Consider the following 24,196-nt stretch of genomic DNA (forward strand, 5'->3'; position numbering starts at 1 on the left):
CCTTGTCTGAAGGTAAACTTTAAATTCCATTTCTTGAGTTGATTCTACATATTGTCCCTGGGATGATATTTGGCTGACATAATCTTTCTCCAGAACTACAAGCCCTCACCAACCTTTGTCTTCAGCACCGCACCAGGATTTCTGCCAGTGCAAACTCGGTCCCCCACTCGCACCAGGGGGGCCCAGCCTGAGGCCGAGGTTGTCATTGCAGTGTGCCGTCCCACATCGGACGCGCTGTCACCAGGCCTCCCTGTTGATTGCATTTGCCTCCCTTGTCTGAAAGTAAACTTTAAATTCCATTTCTTGAGTGTAGTCTCCATATTGTCCCTGGGATGATCTTTGGCTGACATAATCTTTCTCCAGAACTACAAGCCCTCACAAGCCTTTGTCTCCAGCACCACACCCAGGGCTCCAGCACTGCAACCCGGTCCCCCACTCACACCAGGGGGGCCCAGCCTGAGGCTGATTTTGTCATTGCAGTGTGCCGTCCCACATCGGACGCGCTGTCCCCAGGCCTCCCTTTCGGTTGCATTTGCCTCCCTTGTCTGAAGGTAAACTTTAAATTCCATTTCTTGAGTTTATTCTCCATATTGTGCCTGGGATGATCTACGGCTGACTTAATCTTGCTCCAGAACTATAAGCCCTCACCAGCATGTGACTCCAGGCCAGACCGGGGCTCCAGCCAGCGCTCCAGCACTGTTTCCCGGTCCCCCACCCTCACCATGGGTGTCCAGCCTTAGGGGGTGGTTGTCGTTGCATTGGGCGTCACCCTCTCGATCAAGCTTTCCCCAGGCCTCCCTGTTGGTTGCATTTGCCTCCCTTGTCTGAAGGTAAACTTTAAATTACATTTCTTGAGTTTATTCTCCATATTGTCCCTGGGATGATCTTTGGCTGACATAATCTTTCTCCAGAACTACAAGCCCTCACCAGCCTTTGTCTTCACCATCGCACCCAGAGCTCTGGCCTGCAACCTTGTCCCCCACTCGCACCAAGGGGGCCCAGCCTGAGGCCGAGTTTGTCAGTGCAATGTGCTGTCCCATGTCGGACGCGCTGTCACCAGGCCTCCCTGTTGGTTGCATTTGCCTCCCTTGTCTGAAGGTAAACTTTAAATTCCGTTTCTTGAGTTTATTCTCCATATTGTGCCTGGGATGATCTTTGGCTGACATAATCTTTCTCCAGAACTACAAGCCCTCACCAGCCTTTGTCTTCACCATCACACCCAGAGCTCTGGCCTGCAACCCGGTCACCCACTCGCACCAAGGGGGCCCAGCCTGAGGCCGAGTTTGTCATTGCAGTGTGCCGTTCCATGTCGGACGCGCTGTCACCAGGCCTCCCTGTTGGTTGCATTTGCCTCCCTTGTCTGAAGGTAAACTTTAAATTCCATTTCTTGAGTTTATTCTCCATATTGTCCCTGGGATGATCTTTGGCTGACATAATCTTTCTCCAGAACTACAAGCCCTCACCAGCCTTTGTCTTCACCATCGCACCCAGAGCTCTGGCCTGCAACCCGGTCAGCCACTCGCACCAGGGGGGCCCAGCCTGAGGCCTAGTTTTTCATTGCAGTGTGCCGTCCCATGTCGGACGTGCTGTCACCAGGCCTCCCTGTTGGTTGCATTTGCCTCCCTTGTCTGAAGGTAAACTTTAAATTCCATTTCTTGAGTTTATTCTCCATATTGTCCCTGGGATGATCTTTGGCTGACATAATCTTTCTCCTTAACTACAAGCCCTCACCAGCATGTGACTCCAGGCCACCCTGGGGCTCCAGCCAGGGCTCCAGCACTGCTGCCCGGTACCCCACTCTCACCAGGGGGGCCCAGCCTGAGGCCGAGGTTGTCATTGCAGTGTGCCGTCCCACATCGGACGCGCTGTCACCATGCCTCCCTGTTGGTTGCATTTGCCTCCCTTGTCTGAAGGTAAACTTTAAATTCCATTTCTTGAGTTTATTCTCCATATTGTCCCTGGGATGATCTTTGGCTGACATAATCTTTCTCCAGAACTACAAGCCCTCACCAGCCTTTGTCTTCACCATCGCACCCAGAGCTCTGGCCTGCTACCCGGTCAGCCACTGGCACCAGGGGGGCCCAGCCTAAGGCCGAGTTTGTCATTGCAGTGTGCCGTCCCATGTCGGACGCGCTGTCATCAGGCCTCCTTTTTGGTTGCATTTGCCTCCCTTGTCTGAAGGTAAATTTTAAATTCCATTTCTTGAGTTTATTCTCCATATTGTCCCTGGGATGATCTTTGGCTGACATAATCTTTCTCCAGAACTACAAGCCCTCACCAGCCTTTGTCTTCACCATCGCACCCAGAGCTCTGGCCTGCAACCCGGTCAGCCACTCGCACCAGGGGGGCCCAGCCTGAGGCTGAGTTTGTCATTGCAGTGTGCCCAGAACGACAAGCCCTCACCAGCCTTTGTCTTCACCATCGCACCCAGAGCTCTGGCCTGCAACCTGGTCAGCCACTCGCACCAGGGGGGCCCAGCCTGAGGCCGAGTTTGTCATTGCAGTGTGCTCTCCCATGTCGGACGCGCTGTCACCAGGCCTCCCTGTTGGTTGCATTTGCCTCCCTTGTCTGAAGGTAAACTTTAAATTCCATTTCTTGAGTTTATTCTCCATATTGTCCCTGGGATGATCTACGGCTGACTTAATCTTGCTCCAGAACTACAAGCCCTCACCAGCTTTTGACTCCAGGCCACCCTGGGGCTCCAGCCAGGGCTCCAGCACTGCTGCCCGGTCCCCCACTCTCACCAGGGGTGCCCAGCCTTAGGGGGTGGTTGTCGTTGCAGTGGGCGTTGCCCTCTCGATCAAGCTTTCCCCAGGCCTCCCTGTTGGTTGCATTTGCCTCCCTTGTCTGAAGGTAAACTTTAAATTCCATTTCTTGAGTTTATTCTCCATATTGTCCCTGGGATGATCTTTGGCTGACATAATCTTTCTCCAGAACGACAAGCCCTCACCAGCCTTTGTCTTCACCATCGCACCCAGAGCTCTGGCCTGCAACCCGGTCAGCCACTCGCACCAGGGGGGCCCAGCCTGAGGCCGAGGTTGTCATTGCAGTGTGCCGCCTCACGTCGGACGAGCTGTCACCAGGCCTCCCTGTTGGTTGCATTTGCCTCCCTTGTCTGAAGGTAAACTTTAAATTACATTTCTTGAGTTTATTCTCCATATTGTCCCTGGGATGATCTTTGGCTGACTTAATCTTGCTCCAGAACTACAAGCCCTCACAAGTCTTTGTCTCCAGCACCACACCCAGGGCTCCAGCACTGCAACCCGGTCCCCCACTCACACCGGGGGGGCCCAATCTGAGGCTGATTTTGTCTTTGCAGTCTGCCGTCCCATGTCGGACGCGCTGTCACCAGGCCTCCTTGTTGGTTGCATTTGCCTCCCTTGTCTGAAGGTAAACTTTAAATTCCATTTCTTGAGTTTATTCTCCATATTGTCCCTGGGATGATCTTTGGCTGACATAATCTTTCTCCAGAACTACAAGCCCTCACCAGCCTTTGTCTTCACCATCGCACCCAGAGCTCTGGCCTGCAACCCGGTCAGCCACTCGCACCAGGGGGGCCCAGCCTGAGGCCTAGTTTTTCATTGCAGTGTGCCGTCCCATGTCGGACGTGCTGTCACCAGGCCTCCCTGTTGGTTGCATTTGCCTCCCTTGTCTGAAGGTAAACTTTAAATTCCATTTCTTGAGTTTATTCTCCATATTGTCCCTGGGATGATCTTTGGCTGACATAATCTTTCTCCTTAACTACAAGCCCTCACCAGCATGTGACTCCAGGCCACCCTGGGGCTCCAGCCAGGGCTCCAGCACTGCTGCCCGGTACCCCACTCTCACCAGGGGGGCCCAGCCTGAGGCCGAGGTTGTCATTGCAGTGTGCCGTCCCACATCGGACGCGCTGTCACCATGCCTCCCTGTTGGTTGCATTTGCCTCCCTTGTCTGAAGGTAAACTTTAATTTCCATTTCTTGAGTTTATTCTCCATATTGTCCCTGGGATGATCTTTGGCTGACATAATCTTTCTCCAGAACTACAAGCCCTCACCAGCCTTTGTCTTCACCATCGCACCCAGAGCTCTGGTCTGCTACCCGGTCAGCCACTGGCACCAGGGGGGCCCAGCCTAAGGCCGAGTTTGTCATTGCAGTGTGCCGTCCCATGTCGGACGCGCTGTCATCAGGCCTCCTTTTTGGTTGCATTTGCCTCCCTTGTCTGAAGGTAAATTTTAAATTCCATTTCTTGAGTTTATTCTCCATATTGTCCCTTGGATGATCTTTGGCTGACATAATCTTTTTCCAGAACTACAAGCCCTCACCAGCCTTTGTCTTCAGCACCGCACCAGGATTTCTGCCAGTGCAACCTCGGTCCCCCACTCGCACCAGGGGGGCCCAGCCTGAGGCCGAGGTTGTCATTGCAGTGTGCCGCCTCACGTCGGACGAGCTGTCACCAGGCCTCCCTGTTGGTTGCATTTGCCTCCCTTGTCTGAAGGTAAACTTTAAATTCCATTTCTTGAGTTTATTCTCCATATTGTCCCTGGGATGATCTTTGGCTGACTTAATCTTGCTCCAGAACTACAAGCCCTCACAAGTCTTTGTCTCCAGCACCACACCCAGGGCTCCAGCACTGCAACCCGGTCCCCCACTCACACCGGGGGGGCCAAACCTGAGGCTGATTTTGTCTTTGCAGTCTGCCGTCCCATGTCGGACGCGCTGTCACCAGGCCTCCTTGTTTGTTGCATTTGCCTCCCTTGTCTGAAGGTAAACTTTAAATTCCATTTCTTGAGTTTATTCTCCATATTGTCCCTGGGATGATCTTTGGCTGACATAATCTTTCTCCAGAACTACAAGCCCTCACCAGCCTTTGTCTTCACCATCGCACCCAGAGCTCTAGCCTGCAACCCGGTCAGCCACTCGCACCAGGGGGGCCCAGCCTGAGGCCTAGTTTTTCATTGCAGTGTGCCGTCCCATGTCGGACGTGCTGTCACCTGGCCTCCCTGTTGGTTGCATTTGCCTCCCTTGTCTGAAGGTAAACTTTAAATTCCATTTCTTGAGTTTATTCTCCATATTGTCCCTGGGATGATCTTTGGCTGACATAATCTTTCTCCAGAACTACAAGCCCTCACCAGCCTTTGTCTTCACCATCGCACCCAGAGCTCTGGCCTGCAACCCGGTCAGCCACTCTCACCAGGGGGGCCCAGCCTGAGGCCTAGTTTTTCATTGCAGTGTGCCGTCCCATGTCGGACGTGCTGTCACCAGGCCTCCCTGTTGGTTGCATTTGCCTCCCTTGTCTGAAGGTAAACTTTAAATTCCATTTCTTGAGTTTATTCTCCATATTGTCCTTGGGATGATCTTTGGCTGACATAATCTTTCTCCTTAACTACAAGCCCTCACCAGCATGTGACTCCAGGCCACCCTGGGGCTCCAGCCAGGGCTCCAGCACTGCTGCCCGGTACCCCACTCTCACCAGGGGGGCCCAGCCTGAGGCCGAGGTTGTCATTGCAGTGTGCCGTCCCACATCGGACGCGCTGTCACCATGCCTCCCTGTTGGTTGCATTTGCCTCCCTTGTCTGAAGGTAAACTTTAAATTCCATTTCTTGAGTTTATTCTCCATATTGTCCCTGGGATGATCTTTGGCTGACATAATCTTTCTCCAGAACGACAAGCCCTCACCAGCCTTTGTCTTCACCATCGCACCCAGAGCTCTGGCCTGCTACCCGGTCAGCCACTGGCACCAGGGGGGCCCAGCCTAAGGCCGAGTTTGTCATTGCAGTGTGCCGTCCCATGTCGGACGCGCTGTCATCAGGCCTCCTTTTTGGTTGCATTTGCCTCCCTTGTCTGAAGGTAAACTTTAAATTCCATTTCTTGAGTTTATTCTCCATATTGTCCCTGGGATGATCTTTGTCTGACATAATCTTTTTCAAGAACTACAAGCCCTCACCAGCCTTTGTCTTCAGCACCGAACCAGGATTTCTGCCAGTGCAACCTCGGTCCCCCACTCGCACCAGGGGGGCCCAGCCTGAGGCCGAGGTTGTCATTGCAGCTTGCCGTTCCACGTGGGACGAGCTGTCACCAGGCCTCCCTGTTGGTTGCATTTGCCTCCCTTGTCTGAAGGTAAACTTTAAATTCCATTTCTTGTGTTTATTCTCCATATTGTCCCAGGGATGATCTTTGGCTGACTTAATCTTGCTCCAGAACTACAAGCCCTCACAAGTCTTTGTCTCTAGCACCACACCCAGGGCTCCAGCACTGCAACCCGGTTCCCCACTCACACCAGGGGGGCCCAGCCTGAGGCTGATTTTGTCATTGCAGTCTGCCGTCCCATGTCGGACGCGCTGTCCCCAGGCTTCCCTGTTGGTTGCATTTGCTTCCCTTGTCTGAAGGTAAACTTTAAATTCCATTTCTTGAGTTTATTCTCCATATTGTCCCTGGGATGATCTTTGGCTGACATAATCTATCTCCAGAACTACAAGCCCTCACCAGCCTTTGTCTTCACCATCGCACCCAGAGCTCTGGCCTGCATCCCGGTCAGCCACTCGCACCAGGGGGGCCCAGCCTGAGGCTGAGTTTGTCATTGCAGTGTGCCCAGAACTACAAGCCCTCACCAGCCTTTTTCTTCACCATCGCACCCAGAGCTCTGGCCTGCAACCCGGTCAGCCACTCGCACCAGGGGGGCCCAGCCTGAGGCTGAGTTTGTCATTGCAGTGTGCCCAGAACTACAAGCCCTCACCAGCCTTTGTCTTCACCATCGCACCCAGAGCTCTGGCCTGCAACCCGGTCCCCCACTCGCACCAGGGGTGCCCAGCCTTAGGGGGTGGTTGTCGTTGCAGTGGGCGTCGCCCTCTCGATCAAGCTTTCCCCAGGCCTCCCTGTTGGTTGCATTTGCCTCCCTTGTCTGAAGGTAAACTTTAAATTACATTTCTTGAGTTTATTCTCCATATTGTCCCTGGGATGATCTTTGGCTGACATAATCTTTCTCCAGAACGACAAGCCCTCACCAGCCTTTGTCTTCACCATCGCACCCAGAGCTTTGTCCTGCAACCCGGTCAGCCACTCGCACCAGGGGGGCCCAGCCTGAGGCCGGGTTTGTCATTGCAGTGTGCCGTCCCATGTCGGACGCACTGTCACCAGGCCTCCCTGTTGGTTGCATTTGCCTCCCTTGTCTGAAGGTAAACTTTAAATTCCATTTCTTGAGTTTATTCTCCATATTGTCCCTGGGATGATCTTTGGCTGACATAATCTTTCTCCAGAACTACAAGCCCTCACCAGCCTTTGTCTTCACCATCGCACCCAGAGCTCTGGCCTGCAACCCGGTCAGCCACTCGCACCAGGGGGGCCCAGCCTGAGGCTGAGTTTGTCATTGCAGTGTGCCCAGAACTACAAGCCCTCACCAGCCTTTGTCTTCACCATCGCACCCAGAGCTCTGGCCTGCAACCTGGTCAGCCACTCGCACCAGGGGGGCCCAGCCTGAGGCCGAGTTTGTCATTGCAGTGTGCTCTCCCATGTCGGAAGCGCTGTCACCAGGCCTCCCTGTTGGTTGCATTTGCCTCCCTTGTCTGAAGGTAAACTTTAAATTCCATTTCTTGAGTTTATTCTCCATATTGTCCCTGGGATGATCTACGGCTGACTTAATCTTGCTCCAGAACTACAAGCCCTCACCAGCATGTGACTCCAGGCCACCCTGGGGCTCCAGCCAGGGCTCCAGCACTGCTGCCCGGTCCCCCACTCTCACCAGGGGTGCCCAGCCTTAGGGGGTGGTTGTCGTTGCAGTGGGCGTCGCCCTCTCGATCAAGCTTTCCCCAGGCCTCCCTGTTGGTTGCATTTGCCTCCCTTGTCTGAAGGTAAACTTTAAATTACATTTCTTGAGTTTATTCTCCATATTGTCCCTGGGATGATCTTTGGCTGACATAATCTTTCTCCAGAACGACAAGCCCTCACCAGCCTTTGTCTTCACCATCGCACCTAGAGCTTTGGCCTGCAACCCGGTCAGCCACTCGCACCAGGGGGGCCCAGCTTGAGGCCGGGTTTGTCATTGCAGTGTGCCCAGAACTACAAGCCCTCACCAGCCTTTGTCTTCACCATCGCACCCAGAGCTCTGGCCTGCAACCCGGTCACCCACTCGCACCAGGGGGGCCCTGCCTGAGGCCGAGTTTGTCATTGCAGTTTGCCGTACCTTGTCGGACGCGCTGTCACCAGGCTTCCCTGTTGGTTGCATTTGCCTCCCTTGTCTGAAGGTAAACTTTAAATTCCATTTCTTGAGTTTATTCTCCATATTGTCCCTGGGATGATCTTTGGCTGACATAATCTTTCTCCAGAACTACAAGCCCTCACCAGCCTTTGTCTTCACCATCGCACCCAGAGCTCTGGCCTGCAACCCGGTCAGCCACTCGCACCAGGGGGGCCCAGCCTGAGGCTGAGTTTGTCATTGCAGTGTGCCCAGAACTACAAGCCCTCACCAGCTTTTGTCTTCACCATCGCACCCAGAGCTTTGTCCTGCAACCCGGTCAGCCACTCGCACCAGGGGGGCCCAGCCTGAGGCCGGGTTTGTCATTGCAGTGTGCCGTCCCATGTCGGACGCGCTGTCACCAGGCCTCCCTGTTTGTTGCATTTGCCTCCCTTGTCTGAAGGTAAACTTTAAATTCCATTTCTTGAGTTTATTCTCCATATTGTCCCTGGGATGATCTTTGGCTGACATAATCTTTCTCCAGAACTACAAGCCCTCACCAGCCTTTGTCTTCACCATCGCACCCAGAGCTCTGGCCTGCAACCCGGTCAGCCACTCGCACCAGGGGGGCCCAGCCTGAGGCTGAGTTTGTCATTGCAGTGTGCCCAGAACTACAAGCCCTCACCAGCCTTTGTCTTCACCATCGCACCCAGAGCTCTGGCCTGCAACCTGGTCAGCCACTCGCACCAGGGGGGCCCAGCCTGAGGCCGAGTTTGTCATTGCAGTGTGCTCTCCCATGTCGGAAGCGCTGTCACCAGGCCTCCCTGTTGGTTGCATTTGCCTCCCTTGTCTGAAGGTAAACTTTAAATTCCATTTCTTGAGTTTATTCTCCATATTGTCCCTGGGATGATCTACGGCTGACTTAATCTTGCTCCAGAACTACAAGCCCTCACCAGCATGTGACTCCAGGCCACCCTGGGGCTCCAGCCAGGGCTCCAGCACTGCTGCCCGGTCCCCCACTCTCACCAGGGGTGCCCAGCCTTAGGGGGTGGTTGTCGTTGCAGTGGGCGTCGCCCTCTCGATCAAGCTTTCCCCAGGCCTCCCTGTTGGTTGCATTTGCCTCCCTTGTCTGAAGGTAAACTTTAAATTACATTTCTTGAGTTTATTGTCCATATTGTCCCTGGGATGATCTTTGGCTGACATAATCTTTCTCCAGAACGACAAGCCCTCACCAGCCTTTGTCTTCACCATCGCACCTAGAGCTTTGGCCTGCAACCCGGTCAGCCACTTGCACCAGGGGGGCCCAGCTTGAGGCCGGGTTTGTCATTGCAGTGTGCCCAGAACTACAAGCCCTCACCAGCCTTTGTCTTCACCATCGCACCCAGAGCTCTGGCCTGCAACCCGGTCACCCACTCGCACCAGGGGGGCCCAGCCTGAGGCCGAGTTTGTCATTGCAGTTTGCCGTCCCTTGTCGGACGCGCTGTCACCAGGCTTCCCTGTTGGTTGCATTTGCCTCCCTTGTCTGAAGGTAAACTTTAAATTCCATTTCTTGAGTTTATTCTCCATATTGTCCCTGGGATGATCTTTGGCTGACATAATCTTGCTCCAGAACTACAAGCCCTCACCAGCATGTGACTCCAGGCCACCCTGGGGCTCCAGCCAGGGCTCCAGCACTGCTGCCCGGTCCCCCACTCTCACCAGGGGTGCCCAGCCTTAGGGGGTGGTTGTCGTTGCAGTGGGCGTCGCCCTCTCGATCAAGCTTTCCCCAGGCCTCCCTGTTGGTTGCATTTGCCTCCCTTGTCTGAAGGTAAACTTTAAATTACATTTCTTGAGTTTATTCTCCATATTGTCCCTGGGATGATCTTTGGCTGATATAATCTTTCTCCAGAACGACAAGCCCTCACCAGCCTTTGTCTTCACCATCGCACCTAGAGCTTTGGCCTGCAACCCGGTCAGCCACTCGCACCAGGGGGGCCCAGCTTGAGGCCGGGTTTGTCATTGCAGTGTGCCCAGAACTACAAGCCCTCACCAGCCTTTGTCTTCACCATCGCACCCAGAGCTCTGGCCTGCAACCCGGTCACCCACTCGCACCAGGGGGGCCCTGCCTGAGGCCGAGTTTGTCATTGCAGTTTGCCGTCCCTTGTCGGACGCGCTGTCACCAGGCTTCCCTGTTGGTTGCATTTGCCTCCCTTGTCTGAAGGTAAACTTTAAATTCCATTTCTTGAGTTTATTCTCCATATTGTCCCTGGGATGATCTTTGGCTGACATAATCTTTCTCCAGAACTACAAGCCCTCACCAGCCTTTGTCTTCACCATCGCACCCAGAGCTCTGGCCTGCAACCCGGTCAGCCACTCGCACCAGGGGGGCCCAGCCTGAGGCCGAGTTTGTCATTGCAGTGTGCCCAGAACTACAAGCCCTCACCAGCCTTTGTCTTCACCATCGCACCCAGAGCTCTGGCCTGCAACCCGGTCAGCCACTCGCACCAGGGGGGCCCAGCCTGAGGCCGAGTTTGTCATTGCAGTGTGCTCTCCCATGTCGGACGCGCTGTCACCAGGCCTCCCTGTTGGTTGCATTTGCCTCCCTTGTCTGAAGGTAAACTTTAAATTCCATTTCTTGAGTTTATTCTCCATATTGTCCCTGGGATGATCTACGGCTGACTTAATCTTGCTCCAGAACTACAAGCCCTCACCAGCATGTGACTCCAGGCCACCCTGGGGCTCCAGCCAGGGCTCCAGCACTGCTGCCCGGTCCCCCACTCTCACCAGGGGTGCCCAGCCTTAGGGGGTGGTTGTCGTTGCAGTGGGCGTCGCCCTCTCGATCAAGCTTTCCCCAGGCCTCCCTGTTGGTTGCATTTGCCTCCCTTGTCTGAAGGTAAACTTTAAATTCCATTTCTTGAGTTTATTCTCCATATTGTCCCTGGGATGATCTTTGGCTGACATAATCTTTCTCCAGAACGACAAGCCCTCACCAGCCTTTGTCTTCACCATCGCACCCAGAGCTTTGTCCTGCAACCCGGTCAGCCACTCGCACCAGGGGGGCCCTGCCTGAGGCCGGGTTTGTCATTGCAGTGTGCCGTCCCATGTCGGACGCGCTGTCACCAGGCCTCCCTGTTTGTTGCATTTGCCTCCCTTGTCTGAAGGTAAACTTTAAATTCCATTTCTTGAGTTTATTCTCCATATTGTCCCTGGGATGATCTTTGGCTGACATAATCTTGCTCCAGAACTACAAGCCCTCACAAGCCTTTGTCTTCAGCACCGCACCAGGAGATCCGCCTGTGCAACCTCGGTCCCCCACTCGCACCAGGGGGGCCCAGCCTGAGGCCGAGGTTGTCATTGCAGTGTGCCGCCTCACGTCGGACGAGCTGTCACCAGGCCTCCCTGTTGGTTGCATTTGCCTCCCTTGTCTGAAGGTAAACTTTAAATTACATTTCTTGAGTTTATTCTCCATATTGTCCCTGGGATGATCTTTGGCTGACTTAATCTTGCTCCAGAACTACAAGCCCTCACAAGTCTTTGTCTCCAGCACCACACCCAGGGCTCCAGCACTGCAACCCGGTCCCCCACTCACACCGGGGGGGCCAAACCTGAGGCTGATTTTGTCTTTGCAGTCTGCCGTCCCATGTCGGACGCGCTGTCACCAGGCCTCCTTGTTGGTTGCATTTGCCTCCCTTGTCTGAAGGTAAACTTTAAATTCCATTTCTTGAGTTTATTCTCCATATTGTCCCTGGGATGATCTTTGGCTGACATAATCTTTCTCCAGAACTACAAGCCCTCACCAGCCTTTGTCTTCACCATCGCACCCAGAGCTCTGGCCTGCAACCCGGTCAGCCACTCGCACCAGGGGGGCCCAGCCTGAGGCCTAGTTTTTCATTGCAGTGTGCCGTCCCATGTCGGACGTGCTGTCACCAGGCCTCCCTGTTGGTTGCATTTGCCTCCATTGTCTGAAGGTAAACTTTAAATTCCATTTCTTGAGTTTATTCTCCATATTGTCCCTGGGATGATCTTTGGCTGACATAATCTTTCTCCAGAACTACAAGCCCTCACCAGCCTTTGTCTTCACCATCGCACCCAGAGCTCTGGCCTGCAACCCGGTCAGCCACTCGCACCAGGGGGGCCCAGCCTGAGGCCTAGTTTTTCATTGCAGTGTGCCGTCCCATGTCGGACGTGCTGTCACCAGGCCTCCCTGTTGGTTGCATTTGCCTCCCTTGTCTGAAGGTAAACTTTAAATTCCATTTCTTGAGTTTATTCTCCATATTGTCCCTGGGATGATCTTTGGCTGACATAATCTTTCTCCTTAACTACAAGCCCTCACCAGCATGTGACTCCAGGCCAACCTGGGGCTCCAGCCAGGGCTCCAGCACTGCTGCCCGGTACCCCACTCTCACCAGGGGGGCCCAGCCTGAGGCCGAGGTTGTCATTGCAGTGTGCCGTCCCACATCGGACGCGCTGTCACCATGCCTCCCTGTTGGTTGCATTTGCCTCCCTTGTCTGAAGGTAAACTTTAAATTCCATTTCTTGAGTTTATTCTCCATATTGTCCCTGGGATGATCTTTGGCTGACATAATCTTTCTCCAGAACGACAAGCCCTCACCAGCCTTTGTCTTCACCATCGCACCCAGAGCTCTGGCCTGCTACCCGGTCAGCCACTGGCACCAGGGGGGCCCAGCCTAAGGCCGAGTTTGTCATTGCAGTGTGCCGTCCCATGTCGGACGCGCTGTCATCAGGCCTCCTTTTTGGTTGCATTTGCCTCCCTTGTCTGAAGGTAAACTTTAAATTCCATTTCTTGAGTTTATTCTCCATATTGTCCCTGGGATGATCTTTGGCTGACATAATCTTTTTCCAGAACTACAAGCCCTCACCAGCCTTTGTCTTCAGCACCGCACCAGGATTTCTGCCAGTGCAACCTCGGTCCCCCACTCGCACCAGGGGGGCCCAGCCTGAGGCCGAGGTTGTCATTGCAGCTTGCCGTTCCACGTCGGACGAGCTGTCACCAGGCCTCCCTGTTGGTTGCATTTGCCTCCCTTGTCTGAAGGTAAACTTTAAATTCCATTTCTTGTGTTTATTCTCCATATTGTCCCAGGGATGATCTTTGGCTGACTTAATCTTGCTCCAGAACTACAAGCCCTCACAAGTCTTTGTCTCCAGCACCACACCCAGGGCTCCAGCACTGCAACCCGGTTCCCCACTCACACCAGGGGTGCCCAGCCTTAGGCGGTGGTTGTCGTTGCAGTGGGCGTCTCCCTCTCGATCAAGCTTTCCCCAGGCCTCCCTGTTGGTTGCATTTGCCTCCCTTGTCTGAAGGTAAACTTTAAATTCCATTTCTTGAGTTTATTCTCCATATTGTCCCTGGGATGATCTACGGCTGACTTAATCTTGCTCCAGAACTACAAGCCCTCACCAGCATGTGACTCCAGGCCACCCTGGGGCTCCAGCCAGGGCTCCAGCACTGCTGCCCGGTCCCCCACTCTCACCAGGGGGGCCCAGCCTTAGGGGGTGGTTGTCGTTTCAGTGGGCGTCGCCCTCTCGATCAAGCTTTCCCCAGGCCTCCCTGTTGGTTGCATTTGCCTCCCTTGTCTGAAGGTAAACTTTAAATTCCATTTCTTGAGTTTATTCTCCATATTGTCCCTGGGATGATCTTTGGCTGACATAATCTTTCTCCAGAACGACAAGCCCTCACCAGCCTTTGTCTTCACCATCGCACCCAGAGCTTTGTCCTGCAACCCGGTCAGCCACTCGCACCAGGGGGGCCCAGCCTGAGGCCGGGTTTGTCATTGCAGTGTGCCCAGAACTACAAGCCCTCACCAGCCTTTGTCTTCACCATCGCACCCAGAGCTCTGGCCGCAACCCGGTCACCCACTCGCACCAGGGGGGCCCTGCCTGAGGCCGAGTTTGTCATTGCAGTTTGCCGTCCCTTGTCGGACGCGCTGTCACCAGGCCTCCCTGTTGGTTGCATTTGCCTCCCTTGTCTGAAGGTAAACTTTAAATTCCATTTCTTGAGTTGATTCTACATATTGTCCCTGGGATGATATTTGGCTGACATAATCTTTCTCCAGAACTACAAGCCCTCACCAACCTTTGTCTTCAGCACCGCACCAGGATTTCTGCCAGTGCAAACTCGGTCCCCCACTCGCACCAGGGGGGCCCAGCCTGAGGCCGAGGTTGTCATTGCAGTGTGCCGTCCCACATCGGACGCGCTGTCACCAGGCCTCCCTGTTGATTGCATTTGCCTCCCTTGTCTGAAAGTAAACTTTAAATTCCATTTCTTGAGTGTAGTCTCCATATTGTCCCTGGGATGATCTTTGGCTGACATAATCTTTCTCCAGAACTACAAGCCCTCACAAGCCTTTGTCTCCAGCACCACACCCAGGGCTCCAGCACTGCAACCCGGTCCCCCACTCACACCAGGGGGGCCCAGCCTGAGGCTGATTTTGTCATTGCAGTGTGCCGTCCCACATCGGACGCGCTGTCCCCAGGCCTCCCTTTCGGTTGCATTTGCCTCCCTTGTCTGAAGGTAAACTTTAAATTCCATTTCTTGAGTTTATTCTCCATATTGTGCCTGGGATGATCTACGGCTGACTTAATCTTGCTCCAGAACTATAAGCCCTCACCAGCATGTGACTCCAGGCCAGACCGGGGCTCCAGCCAGCGCTCCAGCACTGTTTCCCGGTCCCCCACCCTCACCATGGGTGTCCAGCCTTAGGGGGTGGTTGTCGTTGCATTGGGCGTCACCCTCTCGATCAAGCTTTCCCCAGGCCTCCCTGTTGGTTGCATTTGCCTCCCTTGTCTGAAGGTAAACTTTAAATTACATTTCTTGAGTTTATTCTCCATATTGTCCCTGGGATGATCTTTGGCTGACATAATCTTTCTCCAGAACTACAAGCCCTCACCAGCCTTTGTCTTCACCATCGCACCCAGAGCTCTGGCCTGCAACCTTGTCCCCCACTCGCACCAAGGGGGCCCAGCCTGAGGCCGAGTTTGTCAGTGCAATGTGCTGTCCCATGTCGGACGCGCTGTCACCAGGCCTCCCTGTTGGTTGCATTTGCCTCCCTTGTCTGAAGGTAAACTTTAAATTCCGTTTCTTGAGTTTATTCTCCATATTGTGCCTGGGATGATCTTTGGCTGACATAATCTTTCTCCAGAACTACAAGCCCTCACCAGCCTTTGTCTTCACCATCACACCCAGAGCTCTGGCCTGCAACCCGGTCACCCACTCGCACCAAGGGGGCCCAGCCTGAGGCCGAGTTTGTCATTGCAGTGTGCCGTTCCATGTCGGACGCGCTGTCACCAGGCCTCCCTGTTGGTTGCATTTGCCTCCCTTGTCTGAAGGTAAACTTTAAATTCCATTTCTTGAGTTTATTCTCCATATTGTCCCTGGGATGATCTTTGGCTGACATAATCTTTCTCCAGAACTACAAGCCCTCACCAGCCTTTGTCTTCACCATCGCACCCAGAGCTCTGGCCTGCAACCCGGTCAGCCACTCGCACCAGGGGGGCCCAGCCTGAGGCCTAGTTTTTCATTGCAGTGTGCCGTCCCATGTCGGACGTGCTGTCACCAGGCCTCCCTGTTGGTTGCATTTGCCTCCCTTGTCTGAAGGTAAACTTTAAATTCCATTTCTTGAGTTTATTCTCCATATTGTCCCTGGGATGATCTTTGGCTGACATAATCTTTCTCCTTAACTACAAGCCCTCACCAGCATGTGACTCCAGGCCACCCTGGGGCTCCAGCCAGGGCTCCAGCACTGCTGCCCGGTACCCCACTCTCACCAGGGGGGCCCAGCCTGAGGCCGAGGTTGTCATTGCAGTGTGCCGTCCCACATCGGACGCGCTGTCACCATGCCTCCCTGTTGGTTGCATTTGCCTCCCTTGTCTGAAGGTAAACTTTAAATTCCATTTCTTGAGTTTATTCTCCATATTGTCCCTGGGATGATCTTTGGCTGACATAATCTTTCTCCAGAACTACAAGCCCTCACCAGCCTTTGTCTTCACCATCGCACCCAGAGCTCTGGCCTGCTACCCGGTCAGCCACTGGCACCAGGGGGGCCCAGCCTAAGGCCGAGTTTGTCATTGCAGTGTGCCGTCCCATGTCGGACGCGCTGTCATCAGGCCTCCTTTTTGGTTGCATTTGCCTCCCTTGTCTGAAGGTAAATTTTAAATTCCATTTCTTGAGTTTATTCTCCATATTGTCCCTGGGATGATCTTTGGCTGACATAATCTTTCTCCAGAACTACAAGCCCTCACCAGCCTTTGTCTTCACCATCGCACCCAGAGCTCTGGCCTGCAACCCGGTCAGCCACTCGCACCAGGGGGGCCCAGCCTGAGGCTGAGTTTGTCATTGCAGTGTGCCCAGAACGACAAGCCCTCACCAGCCTTTGTCTTCACCATCGCACCCAGAGCTCTGGCCTGCAACCTGGTCAGCCACTCGCACCAGGGGGGCCCAGCCTGAGGCCGAGTTTGTCATTGCAGTGTGCTCTCCCATGTCGGACGCGCTGTCACCAGGCCTCCCTGTTGGTTGCATTTGCCTCCCTTGTCTGAAGGTAAACTTTAAATTCCATTTCTTGAGTTTATTCTCCATATTGTCCCTGGGATGATCTACGGCTGACTTAATCTTGCTCCAGAACTACAAGCCCTCACCAGCTTTTGACTCCAGGCCACCCTGGGGCTCCAGCCAGGGCTCCAGCACTGCTGCCCGGTCCCCCACTCTCACCAGGGGTGCCCAGCCTTAGGGGGTGGTTGTCGTTGCAGTGGGCGTTGCCCTCTCGATCAAGCTTTCCCCAGGCCTCCCTGTTGGTTGCATTTGCCTCCCTTGTCTGAAGGTAAACTTTAAATTCCATTTCTTGAGTTTATTCTCCATATTGTCCCTGGGATGATCTTTGGCTGACATAATCTTTCTCCAGAACGACAAGCCCTCACCAGCCTTTGTCTTCACCATCGCACCCAGAGCTCTGGCCTGCAACCCGGTCAGCCACTCGCACCAGGGGGGCCCAGCCTGAGGCCGAGGTTGTCATTGCAGTGTGCCGCCTCACGTCGGACGAGCTGTCACCAGGCCTCCCTGTTGGTTGCATTTGCCTCCCTTGTCTGAAGGTAAACTTTAAATTACATTTCTTGAGTTTATTCTCCATATTGTCCCTGGGATGATCTTTGGCTGACTTAATCTTGCTCCAGAACTACAAGCCCTCACAAGTCTTTGTCTCCAGCACCACACCCAGGGCTCCAGCACTGCAACCCGGTCCCCCACTCACACCGGGGGGGCCCAATCTGAGGCTGATTTTGTCTTTGCAGTCTGCCGTCCCATGTCGGACGCGCTGTCACCAGGCCTCCTTGTTGGTTGCATTTGCCTCCCTTGTCTGAAGGTAAACTTTAAATTCCATTTCTTGAGTTTATTCTCCATATTGTCCCTGGGATGATCTTTGGCTGACATAATCTTTCTCCAGAACTACAAGCCCTCACCAGCCTTTGTCTTCACCATCGCACCCAGAGCTCTGGCCTGCAACCCGGTCAGCCACTCGCACCAGGGGGGCCCAGCCTGAGGCCTAGTTTTTCATTGCAGTGTGCCGTCCCATGTCGGACGTGCTGTCACCAGGCCTCCCTGTTGGTTGCATTTGCCTCCCTTGTCTGAAGGTAAACTTTAAATTCCATTTCTTGAGTTTATTCTCCATATTGTCCCTGGGATGATCTTTGGCTGACATAATCTTTCTCCTTAACTACAAGCCCTCACCAGCATGTGACTCCAGGCCACCCTGGGGCTCCAGCCAGGGCTCCAGCACTGCTGCCCGGTACCCCACTCTCACCAGGGGGGCCCAGCCTGAGGCCGAGGTTGTCATTGCAGTGTGCCGTCCCACATCGGACGCGCTGTCACCATGCCTCCCTGTTGGTTGCATTTGCCTCCCTTGTCTGAAGGTAAACTTTAATTTCCATTTCTTGAGTTTATTCTCCATATTGTCCCTGGGATGATCTTTGGCTGACATAATCTTTCTCCAGAACTACAAGCCCTCACCAGCCTTTGTCTTCACCATCGCACCCAGAGCTCTGGTCTGCTACCCGGTCAGCCACTGGCACCAGGGGGGCCCAGCCTAAGGCCGAGTTTGTCATTGCAGTGTGCCGTCCCATGTCGGACGCGCTGTCATCAGGCCTCCTTTTTGGTTGCATTTGCCTCCCTTGTCTGAAGGTAAATTTTAAATTCCATTTCTTGAGTTTATTCTCCATATTGTCCCTTGGATGATCTTTGGCTGACATAATCTTTTTCCAGAACTACAAGCCCTCACCAGCCTTTGTCTTCAGCACCGCACCAGGATTTCTGCCAGTGCAACCTCGGTCCCCCACTCGCACCAGGGGGGCCCAGCCTGAGGCCGAGGTTGTCATTGCAGTGTGCCGCCTCACGTCGGACGAGCTGTCACCAGGCCTCCCTGTTGGTTGCATTTGCCTCCCTTGTCTGAAGGTAAACTTTAAATTCCATTTCTTGAGTTTATTCTCCATATTGTCCCTGGGATGATCTTTGGCTGACTTAATCTTGCTCCAGAACTACAAGCCCTCACAAGTCTTTGTCTCCAGCACCACACCCAGGGCTCCAGCACTGCAACCCGGTCCCCCACTCACACCGGGGGGGCCAAACCTGAGGCTGATTTTGTCTTTGCAGTCTGCCGTCCCATGTCGGACGCGCTGTCACCAGGCCTCCTTGTTTGTTGCATTTGCCTCCCTTGTCTGAAGGTAAACTTTAAATTCCATTTCTTGAGTTTATTCTCCATATTGTCCCTGGGATGATCTTTGGCTGACATAATCTTTCTCCAGAACTACAAGCCCTCACCAGCCTTTGTCTTCACCATCGCACCCAGAGCTCTAGCCTGCAACCCGGTCAGCCACTCGCACCAGGGGGGCCCAGCCTGAGGCCTAGTTTTTCATTGCAGTGTGCCGTCCCATGTCGGACGTGCTGTCACCTGGCCTCCCTGTTGGTTGCATTTGCCTCCCTTGTCTGAAGGTAAACTTTAAATTCCATTTCTTGAGTTTATTCTCCATATTGTCCCTGGGATGATCTTTGGCTGACATAATCTTTCTCCAGAACTACAAGCCCTCACCAGCCTTTGTCTTCACCATCGCACCCAGAGCTCTGGCCTGCAACCCGGTCAGCCACTCTCACCAGGGGGGCCCAGCCTGAGGCCTAGTTTTTCATTGCAGTGTGCCGTCCCATGTCGGACGTGCTGTCACCAGGCCTCCCTGTTGGTTGCATTTGCCTCCCTTGTCTGAAGGTAAACTTTAAATTCCATTTCTTGAGTTTATTCTCCATATTGTCCTTGGGATGATCTTTGGCTGACATAATCTTTCTCCTTAACTACAAGCCCTCACCAGCATGTGACTCCAGGCCACCCTGGGGCTCCAGCCAGGGCTCCAGCACTGCTGCCCGGTACCCCACTCTCACCAGGGGGGCCCAGCCTGAGGCCGAGGTTGTCATTGCAGTGTGCCGTCCCACATCGGACGCGCTGTCACCATGCCTCCCTGTTGGTTGCATTTGCCTCCCTTGTCTGAAGGTAAACTTTAAATTCCATTTCTTGAGTTTATTCTCCATATTGTCCCTGGGATGATCTTTGGCTGACATAATCTTTCTCCAGAACGACAAGCCCTCACCAGCCTTTGTCTTCACCATCGCACCCAGAGCTCTGGCCTGCTACCCGGTCAGCCACTGGCACCAGGGGGGCCCAGCCTAAGGCCGAGTTTGTCATTGCAGTGTGCCGTCCCATGTCGGACGCGCTGTCATCAGGCCTCCTTTTTGGTTGCATTTGCCTCCCTTGTCTGAAGGTAAACTTTAAATTCCATTTCTTGAGTTTATTCTCCATATTGTCCCTGGGATGATCTTTGTCTGACATAATCTTTTTCAAGAACTACAAGCCCTCACCAGCCTTTGTCTTCAGCACCGAACCAGGATTTCTGCCAGTGCAACCTCGGTCCCCCACTCGCACCAGGGGGGCCCAGCCTGAGGCCGAGGTTGTCATTGCAGTTTGCCGTTCCACGTGGTACGAGCTGTCACAAGGCCTCCCTGTTGGTTGCATTTGCCTCCCTTGTCTGAAGGTAAACTTTAAATTCCATTTCTTGTGTTTATTCTCCATATTGTCCCAGGGATGATCTTTGGCTGACTTAATCTTGCTCCAGAACTACAAGCCCTCACAAGTCTTTGTCTCCAGCACCACACCCAGGGCTCCAGCACTGCAACCCGGTTCCCCACTCACACCAGGGGGGCCCAGCCTGAGGCTGATTTTGTCATTGCAGTGTGCCGTCCCATGTCGGACGCGCTGTCCCCAGGCTTCCCTGTTGGTTGCATTTGCCTCCCTTGTCTGAAGGTAAACTTTAAATTCCATTTCTTGAGTTTATTCTCCATATTGTCCCTGGGATGATCTTTGGCTGACATAATCTTTCTCCAGAACTACAAGCCCTCACCAGCCTTTGTCTTCACCATCGCACCCAGAGCTCTGGCCTGAAACCCGGTCAGCCACTCGCACCAGGGGGGCCCATCCTGAGGCTGAGTTTGTCATTGCAGTGTGCCCAGAACTACAAGCCCTCACCAGCCTTTGTCTTCACCATCGCACCCAGAGCTCTGGCCTGCAACCTGGTCAGCCACTCGCACCAGGGGGGCCCATCCTGAGGCTGAGTTTGTCATTGCAGTGTGCCCAGAACTACAAGCCCTCACCAGCCTTTGTCTTCACCATCGCACCCAGAGCTCTGGCCTGCAACCTGGTCAGCCACTCGCACCAGGGGGGCCCAGCCTGAGGCCGAGGTTGTCATTGCAGCTTGCCGTTCCACGTCGGACGAGCTGTCACCAGGCCTCCCTGTTGGTTGCATTTGCCTCCCTTGTCTGAAGGTAAACTTTAAATTCCATTTCTTGTGTTTATTCTCCATATTGTCCCAGGGATGATCTTTGGCTGACTTAATCTTGCTCCAGAACTACAAGCCCTCACAAGTCTTTGTCTCCAGCACCACACCCAGAGCTCTGGCCTGCAACCCGGTCAGCCACTCGCACCAGGGGGGCCCAGCCTGAGGCCGGGTTTGTCATTGCAGTGTGCCCAGAACTACAAGCCCTCACCAGCCTTTGTCTTCACCATCGCACCCAGAGCTCTGGCCGCAACCCGGTCACCCACTCGCACCAGGGGGGCCCTGCCTGAGGCCGAGTTTGTCATTGCAGTTTGCCGTCCCTTGTCGGACGCGCTGTCACCAGGCCTCCCTGTTGGTTGCATTTGCCTCCCTTGTCTGAAGGTAAACTTTAAATTCCATTTCTTGAGTTGATTCTACATATTGTCCCTGGGATGATCTTTGGCTGACATAATCTTTCTCCAGAACTACAAGCCCTCACCAGCCTTTGTCTTCAGCACCGCACCAGGATTTCTGCCAGTGCAAACTCGGTCCCCCACTCGCACCAGGGGGGCCCAGCCTGAGGCCGAGGTTGTCATTGCAGTGTGCCGTCCCACATCGGACGCGCTGTCACCAGGCCTCCCTGTTGATTGCATTTGCCTCCCTTGTCTGAAAGTAAACTTTAAATTCCATTTCTTGAGTTTAGTCTCCATATTGTCCCTGGGATGATCTTTGGCTGACATAATCTTTCTCCAGAACTACAAGCCCTCACAAGCCTTTGTCTCCAGCACCACACCCAGGGCTCCAGCACTGCAACCCGGTCCCCCACTCACACCAGGGGGGCCCAGCCTGAGGCTGATTTTGTCATTGCAGTGTGCCGTCCCACATTGGACGCGCTGTCCCCAGGCCTCCCTTTCGGTTGCATTTGCCTCCCTTGTCTGAAGGTAAACTTTAAATTCCATTTCTTGAGTTTATTCTCCATATTGTGCCTGGGATGATCTACGGCTGACTTAATCTTGCTCCAGAACTATAAGCCCTCACCAGCATGTGACTCCAGGCCAGACCGGGGCTCCAGCCAGCGCTCCAGCACTGTTTCCCGGTCCCCCACCCTCACCATGGGTGTCCAGCCTTAGGGGGTGGTTGTCGTTGCATTGGGCGTCACCCTCTCGATCAAGCTTTCCCCAGGCCTCCCTGTTGGTTGCATTTGCCTCCCTTGTCTGAAGGTAAACTTTAAATTCCATTTCTTGAGTTTATTCTCCATATTGTCCCTGGGATGATCTTTGGCTGACATAATCTTTCTCCAGAACTACAAACCCTCACCAGCCTTTGTCTTCACCATCGCACCCAGAGCTCTGGCCTGCAACCTTGTCACCCACTCGCACCAAGGGGGCCCAGTCTGAGGCCGAGTTTGTCAGTGCAATGTGCTGTCCCATGTCGGACGCGCTGTCACCAGGCCTCCCTGTTGGTTGCATTTGCCTCCCTTGTCTGAAGGTAAACTTTAAATTCCATTTCTTGAGTTTATTCTCCATATTGTCCCTGGGATGATCTTTGGCTGACTTAATCTTGCTCCAGAACTACAAACCCTCACCAGCCTTTGTCTTCAGCACCGCACCAGGAGTTCCGTCAGTGCAACCTCGGTCAGCCACTCGCACCAGGGGGGCCCAGCCTGAGGCCGAGGTTGTCATTGCAGTGTGCCGTTCCACATCGGACGCGCTGTCACCAGGCCTCCCTGTTGGTTGCATTTGCCTCCCTTGTCTGAAGGTAAACTTTAAATTCCATTTCTTGAGTTTATTCTCCATATTGTCCCTGGGATGATCTTTGGCTGACATAATCTTTCTCCAGAACTACAAGCCCTCACCAGCTTCTGTCTTCACCATCGCACCCAGAGCTACAGCACTCCAACCCGGTCAGCCACTCGCACCAGGGGGGCCCAGCCTGAGGCTGAGTTTGTCATTGCAGTGTGCCCAGAACTACAAGCCCTCACCAGCCTTTTTTATTCACCATCGCACCCAGAGCTCTGGCCTGCAACCCGGTCAGCCACTCGCACCAGGGGGGCCCAGCCTGAGGCCGAGTTTGTCATTGCAGTGTGCTCTCCCATGTCGGACGCGCTGTCACCAGGCCTCCCTGTTGGTTGCATTTGCCTCCCTTGTCTGAAGGTAAACTTTAAATTCCATTTCTTGAGTTTATTCTCCATATTGTCCCTGGGATGATCTACGGCTGACTTAATCTTGCTCCAGAACTACAAGCCCTCACCAGCATGTGACTCCAGGCCACCCTGGGGCTCCAGCCAGGGCTCCAGCACTGCTGCCCGGTCCCCCACTCTCACCAGGGGTGCCCAGCCTTAGGGGGTGGTTGTCGTTGCAGTGGGCGTCGCCCTCTCGATCAAGCTTTCCCCAGGCCTCCCTGTTGGTTGCATTTGCCTCCCTTGTCTGAAGGTAAACTTTAAATTCCATTTCTTGAGTTTATTCTCCATATTGTCCCTGGGATGATCTTTGGCTGACATAATCTTTCTCCAGAACGACAAGCCCTCACCAGCCTTTGTCTTCACCATCGCACCCAGAGCTTTGTCCTGCAACCCGGTCAGCCACTCGCACCAGGGGGGCCCTGCCTGAGGCCGGGTTTGTCATTGCAGTGTGCCGTCCCATGTCGGACGCGCTGTCACCAGGCCTCCCTGTTTGTTGCATTTGCCTCCCTTGTCTGAAGGTAAACTTTAAATTCCATTTCTTGAGTTTATTCTCCATATTGTCCCTGGGATGATCTTTGGCTGACATAATCTTGCTCCAGAACTACAAGCCCTCACAAGCCTTTGTCTTCAGCACCGCACCAGGAGATCCGCCTGTGCAACCTCGGTCCCCCACTCGCACCAGGGGGGCCCAGCCTGAGGCCGAGGTTGTCATTGCAGTGTGCCGCCTCACGTCGGACGAGCTGTCACCAGGCCTCCCTGTTGGTTGCATTTGCCTCCCTTGTCTGAAGGTAAACTTTAAATTACATTTCTTGAGTTTATTCTCCATATTGTCCCTGGGATGATCTTTGGCTGACTTAATCTTGCTCCAGAACTACAAGCCCTCACAAGTCTTTGTCTCCAGCACCACACCCAGGGCTCCAGCACTGCAACCCGGTCCCCCACTCACACCGGGGGGGCCAAACCTGAGGCTGATTTTGTCTTTGCAGTCTGCCGTCCCATGTCGGACGCGCTGTCACCAGGCCTCCTTGTTGGT

The sequence above is a fragment of the Nelusetta ayraudi genome, unplaced genomic scaffold, assembly GCF_046127955.1.
Source record: "Nelusetta ayraudi isolate G7.1 ecotype Tasmania unplaced genomic scaffold, CSIRO-AGI_Nayr_v1 ptg000044l, whole genome shotgun sequence".
In the NCBI taxonomy this organism is placed as follows: Eukaryota; Metazoa; Chordata; class Actinopteri; order Tetraodontiformes; family Monacanthidae; genus Nelusetta; species Nelusetta ayraudi.